The sequence below is a fragment of the Lepus europaeus genome, unplaced genomic scaffold (assembly GCF_033115175.1).
Source record: "Lepus europaeus isolate LE1 unplaced genomic scaffold, mLepTim1.pri SCAFFOLD_47, whole genome shotgun sequence".
NCBI lineage: Eukaryota > Metazoa > Chordata > Mammalia > Lagomorpha > Leporidae > Lepus > Lepus europaeus.
Genome location: NW_026909346.1, coordinates 1,883,027 through 1,890,612, shown reverse-complemented (window position 1 = coordinate 1,890,612; position 7,586 = coordinate 1,883,027).

Sequence of the window (7,586 nt, the reverse complement as noted above, 5' to 3'; positions counted from 1 at the left end):
ATATCCTCCTGTGTTATGGCTAACTCAATCCCAGATCTTGCTACAGCCTCTGTGTTTGAGTTTTCTGGATATTATCAATGGACTTTTTGGTTTTGACTGAATTTAAGCAGGGAACATTTTTTTCTGTGCTGGGAAAGACTAATTAGTTCCACGTGGAGACACAAACGCAACACATACATGTGTTCTAGGCAGAAAGCTCGAGCAATTGCTGCAAACAAACATGATATTTATATTTGCAAACATGGCTTTTTCTGCACTTGGCCAAGAAAAAGAGTTTGCTATTCTGCAAACCCAGTTTGAGGGTGATTTCTGAGCCCATTGCCTACAGGTTCCTCAACACTTTGTCCGGATATGACTGGATGAAACCAGAAATATCATTTTGTGTCATGGCTAATTCAATCCCAGATCTTGCTACAACCTCTGTCTTTGAGTTTTCTGGATATTGTCAATGGACTTTTTGGTTTTGACTGAATTTAAGCCGGGAATATTTTTTTTTTCTGTGCTGGGAAACACTAATTAGTTCCACATGGAGACAAAAATGCAAATCATACATGTGTTCTAGGCAGAAAGCTAGAGCAATTGCTGCAAACAAACATATTTATATTTGCAAACATGACTTTTTCTCCACTGGGCCAAGAAAAAGAGTTTGCTTTTCTCCAAAACCAGTTTGAGGGTGATTTCTGAGCCCATTGCAAACCAATTCCTCAGAACTTTGTCCGGATATGACTGGATGAAACCGGAAATATCCTCTTGTGTTATGGCTAACTCAATCCCAGATCTAGCTACAGGCTCTGCTTTGTGTTTTCTGGATATTATCAATGGACTTTATGGTTTTGACTGAATTTAAGCAGGGAATATTTTCTTTTGTGCTGGGGAACACTAATGAGTTCCACATGGAGACACAAACTCAACAAATACCTGTTTGCTAGGCAGAATGGTAGAAAAATTGCTGCAAACAGACACGAAACTTGTGTTGGTATAGAGGACATTTTATCCACTTGCCTAAGAAAACACTTCGCTATTCTCCAAAACCAGTTTGACTGTGATTGTATGAGTCCATTGCATACCAGTTCCACAGCACTTTTTGAGGATGTGACTGGACGAAACCAGAAATATCCTCTTGTGTTATGGTTAACTCATACCCAGAACTTGCTATAAACTCTGTGTTTGTGTTTTCTGGATATTATCAATGGACTTTATGGTTTTGACTGAATTTAAGCAGGGAATATTTTCTTTTGTGCTGGGAAACACTAATTAGTTCCACATGGAGACACAAACTCAACAAATACCTGTGTTCTAGGCAGAAAGCTCGAGCAATTGCTGCAAAGAATCATGATACTTGTGTTTGTATAGATGACATTTTATGCACTTGCCTAAGAAAATACTTTGCTATTCTCCAAAACCAGTTTGACTGTGATTATCTGAGTCCATTGCATACCAGTGCCACAGCACTTTGTCCAGATATGACTGGATGAAACCAGAAATATCCTCTTGTGTTATGGCTAACTCCATCTCAGGTCTTGCTACAACCTCTGTGTTTATGTTTTCTGGATATTATCAATGGACTTTATGCTTTGTAATGAATTTAAGCAGGGAATATTTTGTTCTGTGCTGGGAAACACTAATTAGTTCCACATGGAGACACAAACTCAACACATTCGTGCTTTATAGGCAGAAAGCTAGAGCAATTGCTGCAAACAAACATGATATTTATATTTGCAAACATGACTCTTTCTGCACTTGGCCAAGAAAAAGAGTTTGCTTTTCTCCAAAACCAGTTTGAGGGTGATTTCTGAGCCCATCGCATACCAGTTCCTCAGCACTTTTTCCGGATATGAACTCGATGAAACCAGAATATTCTCTTGTGTTATGGCTACCTCAATTCCAGATCTAGCTATAGGCTCTGCTTTGTGTTTTCTTGATATTATCAATGGACTTTATGGTTTTGAATGAATTTAAGCCGGGAATATTTTCTTTTGTGCTGGGAAACACTAAATAGTTCCACATGGAGACACAAACCGAACACATAACTGTTTGCTAGGCAGAAAGCTAGAAAAATTGCTGCAAACAGACTTGATACTTGGTTTGTATACATGATATTTTATGCACTAGCCCTGAAAACACTTCGCTATTCTCCAAAACCAGTTCGACTGTGATTATCTGATTCCATTGCATACCAGTTCCACAGCACTTTTTCCGGATATGACTGGACGAAACCAGAAATATCCTCTTGGGTTATGGTTAACTCATACCCAGATCTTGCTATAAACTCTGTGTTTGTGTTTTCTGGATATTATCAATGGACTTTATGATTTTAATTGAATTTAAGCAGGGAATATTTTCTTCTGTGCTGGGAAACACTAATTAGTTCCACATGGAGACAGAAACTCAACACATACCTGTTTTCTAGGCAGAAAGCTAGAGCAATTGCTGCAAACATGATACTTGTGTTTGTATAGATGACATTTTATGCACTTGCCTAAGAAAATACTTTGCTATTCTCCAAAACCAGTTTGACTGTGATATATGAGTCCATTGCATACCAGTTCCACATCACTTTTTCCGGAAATGACTCGATGAAACCAGAAATATCATTTTGTATTATGGCTAATTCAATCCCAGATCTTGCTACAACCTCTGTGTTTGTGTTTTTTGGATATTATCAGTGGACTTAATGGTTTTGAATTAATTTTAGCAGGGACAATTTTCTTCTGTGCTTGGAAACACTAAGTATTTCCACATGGAGACACAAACTCAACATATACGTGTGTTCTAGGCATAAAGCTAGAGCAATTGCTGCAAACAAACATGATATTTATATTTCTAAACATGATTTTTTCTCCACTTGGCCAAGGAAACAGTTTGCTTTTCTGCAAAACCAGTTTGAGGGTGATTTCTGAGCCCATTGCCTACCGGTTCCTCAGCACTTTGTCCGGATATGACTGGATGAAACAAGAAATATCCTCCTGTGTTATGGCTAACTCAATCCCAGATCTTGCTACAGCCTCTGTGTTTGAGTTTTCTGGATATTATCAATGGACTTTTTGGTTTTGACTGAATTTAAGCAGGGAACATTTTTTTCTGTGCTGGGAAAGACTAATTAGTTCCACGTGGAGACACAAACGCAACACATACATGTGTTCTAGGCAGAAAGCTCGAGCAATTGCTGCAAACAAACATGATATTTATATTTGCAAACATGGCTTTTTCTGCACTTGGCCAAGAAAAAGAGTTTGCTATTCTGCAAACCCAGTTTGAGGGTGATTTCTGAGCCCATTGCCTACAGGTTCCTCAACACTTTGTCCGGATATGACTGGATGAAACCAGAAATATCATTTTGTGTCATGGCTAATTCAATCCCAGATCTTGCTACAACCTCTGTCTTTGAGTTTTCTGGATATTGTCAATGGACTTTTTGGTTTTGACTGAATTTAAGCCGGGAATATTTTTTTTTTCTGTGCTGGGAAACACTAATTAGTTCCACATGGAGACAAAAATGCAAATCATACATGTGTTCTAGGCAGAAAGCTAGAGCAATTGCTGCAAACAAACATATTTATATTTGCAAACATGACTTTTTCTCCACTGGGCCAAGAAAAAGAGTTTGCTTTTCTCCAAAACCAGTTTGAGGGTGATTTCTGAGCCCATTGCAAACCAATTCCTCAGAACTTTGTCCGGATATGACTGGATGAAACCGGAAATATCCTCTTGTGTTATGGCTAACTCAATCCCAGATCTAGCTACAGGCTCTGCTTTGTGTTTTCTGGATATTATCAATGGACTTTATGGTTTTGACTGAATTTAAGCAGGGAATATTTTCTTTTGTGCTGGGGAACACTAATGAGTTCCACATGGAGACACAAACTCAACAAATACCTGTTTGCTAGGCAGAATGGTAGAAAAATTGCTGCAAACAGACACGAAACTTGTGTTGGTATAGAGGACATTTTATCCACTTGCCTAAGAAAACACTTCGCTATTCTCCAAAACCAGTTTGACTGTGATTGTATGAGTCCATTGCATACCAGTTCCACAGCACTTTTTGAGGATGTGACTGGACGAAACCAGAAATATCCTCTTGTGTTATGGTTAACTCATACCCAGAACTTGCTATAAACTCTGTGTTTGTGTTTTCTGGATATTATCAATGGACTTTATGGTTTTGACTGAATTTAAGCAGGGAATATTTTCTTTTGTGCTGGGAAACACTAATTAGTTCCACATGGAGACACAAACTCAACAAATACCTGTGTTCTAGGCAGAAAGCTCGAGCAATTGCTGCAAAGAATCATGATACTTGTGTTTGTATAGATGACATTTTATGCACTTGCCTAAGAAAATACTTTGCTATTCTCCAAAACCAGTTTGACTGTGATTATCTGAGTCCATTGCATACCAGTGCCACAGCACTTTGTCCAGATATGACTGGATGAAACCAGAAATATCCTCTTGTGTTATGGCTAACTCCATCTCAGGTCTTGCTACAACATCTGTGTTTGAGTTTTCTGGATATTATCAATGGACTTTATGCTTTGTAATGAATTTAAGCAGGGAATATTTTGTTCTGTGCTGGGAAACACTAATTAGTTCCACATGGAGACACAAACTCAACACATTCGTGCTTTATAGGCAGAAAGCTAGAGCAATTGCTGCAAACAAACATGATATTTATATTTGCAAACATGACTCTTTCTGCACTTGGCCAAGAAAAAGAGTTTGCTTTTCTCCAAAACCAGTTTGAGGGTGATTTCTGAGCCCATTGCATACTAGTTTCTCAATCTTTGTCAGGATATGACTGGATAAAACCAGAAATATCCTCTTGTGTTATGGCTAACTCAATCCCAGATCTTGCTACAGGCTCTGCTTAGTGTTTTCTTGATATTATCAATGGACTTCATGGTTTTGAATAAATTTAAGCAGGGAATATTTTACTTTATGCTGGGAAACACTAATTAGTTCCACATGGAGACACAAACTCAACACATACGGGTTATCTAGGCAGAAAACTAGAGCAATAGCTCTTAACAAACATGATTTTTTTTGTATAGATGACATTTTATGCACTTGCTAAGAAAATACTTTCTATTCTCCAAAACCAGTTTGACTGTGATTATCGGAGACCATTGCATACCATTTCCACAGCACTTTTTCCAGATATGACTGGATGAAACCAGAAATATCCTCTTGTGTTATGGTTAACTCATACCCAGAACTTGCTATAACCTCTGTGTTTGTTTTTTCTGGATATTATCAATGGACTTTATGATTTTGAATGAATTTAAGCAGGGAATCTTTTCTTTTGTGCTAGGAAACACTAATTAGTTCCACATGGAGAAACAAACGTAGCACATACATGTTATAAGACCCCTGCTAAAAGTAAATATTAAAATAATTCTAGCAAGGGTTAAAAAGTTTGGCTGCTGACAGTAGCCATTCCTTAAGATAACTGTGTCTCCACCTGCCTGCAGAATAACCTTGGGAAATTGCCTTGTGAAACTGCTCTGTGTTACGGTCTCACGCGATAACACTTGCAGGAGTCTGGAAAAGAGTTACAATACGGTTCTGTACTGCCATCCTCGTCCTTGCTTGCTTCAGCTGATAAGAAGAAACTGCCCGCGACCCCCTTCCCAAGCCCCTTACCTTAGCAACCATTAACTTACCCAATAAAATGCTAGTAACCTGTAGCTTGCCCAATAGGATTGTAACACAATTAAGTATGCTAATGTTGGGGTTTTTAGCTTTAAATACTCTGTAAAGCTATTGTTCGGGGCCGCTCTCTCTCTCTGCACCTTACCAGAGGGTGCTGCTGAGACGGCCCATTTGCAAATGTAATAAACTTCCCTCTTGCCTTTGCATCGATTGGAGTGGAGTCTGTGTTTCTGGGGTCCGGTTTGTGGGACGCCTGCTTAAGGGGTCTTACAATGTGTTCTAGGCAGAAAGCTAGAGCAATTTCTGCAAAGAAACACGATATTTTTATTTGCAAACATGAATTTTTCTCTACTTGGCCAAGAAAAAGAGTTTACTTTTCCCCAAAACCTCTTTGAGGGTGATTTCTGAGCCCATTGCATACCAGTTCCACAGCACTTTTTCCGGATATGACTGGACGAAACCAGAAATATCCTCTTGGGTTATGGTTAACTCATACCCAGATCTAGCTACAGGCTCTGCTTTGTGTTTTCTTGATATTATCAATGGACTTTATGGGTTTTACTGAATTTAAGCAGGGAATATTTTCTTTTGTGCTGGGGAACACTATTAGTTCCACATGGAGACACAAACTCAACGAATACCAGTTTTCTAGGCAGAGAGCTAGAAAAATTGCTGCCAACAGACATGATACTTGTGTTGGTATAGAGGACATTTTATGCACTTGCCTAAGAAAACACTTCGCTATTCTCCAAAACCAGTTTGACTGTGATTATATGAGTCTATTGCGTACCAGTTCCACAGCACTTTTTCGGGATATGACTGGACGAAACCAGAAATATCCTCTTGTGTTATGGTTAACTCATACCCAGAACTTGCTATAAACTCTGTGTTTGTGTTTTCTGGATATTATCAATGGACTTTATGGTTTTGACTGAATTTAAGCAGGGAATATTTTCTTTTCTGCTGGGAAACACTAAATAGTTCAACATGGAGACACAAACTCAACAAATACCACTTTTCTAGGCAGAAAGCTAGAGCAATTGCTGCAAAAAAACATGATACTTATTTTTGTATAGATGACATTTTAAGCACTTGCCTAAGAAAATACTTTGCTATTCTCCAAAACCAGTTTGACTGTGATTATATGAGTCAATTGTGTACCAGTTGCACATCACTTTTTCCAGATATGACTGGATGAAACCAGAAATCTCCTCTTGCGCTTTGGCTAACTCAATCCCAGATCTTGCTATAACCTCTGTGTTTGTGTTTTCTTGATATTATCAATGGACTTTATGGTTTTGAATGAATTTAAGCAGTGAATATTTTATTTTGTGCTAGGAAACACTAAATCGTTCCACATGGAGGCACAAACTCAACAAATACCTGTTTGCTAGGCAGAAAGCCAGAAAAATTGCTGCAAACAGACATGCTACTTGTTTTTGTATAGATGACATTTTATACCCTTGCCTAAGAAAACACTTAGCTATTCTCGTAAAGCAGTTTGACTGTGATTATATGAGTCCATTGCACACCAGTTCCACAGCAGTTTTTCCGGATATGACTGGATGAAACCAGAGATATCCTCTTGTGTTATGGCTAACTCAATCCCAGATCTTGCTACACCTGTGTTTGTGTTTTCTGGATAATATTAATGGACTTTATGATTTTGAATGAATTGATGCAGGGAATATTTTATTGTTGTTGGGAAACAGTAATTAGTCCCACATGGAACACAAACACATACATGTGTTCTAGGCAGAAAGCTAGAGCAACTGCAGCATCCAAACGTGATATTTATATTTGCAAACATGACTTTTTCTCCACTTGGCCAAGAAAAAGAGTTTGCTATTCTGCAAACCCAGTTTGAGGGTGATTTCTGAGCCCATTGCCTACCGGTTCCTCAGCACTTTGTCCGGATATGACTGGATGAAACCAGA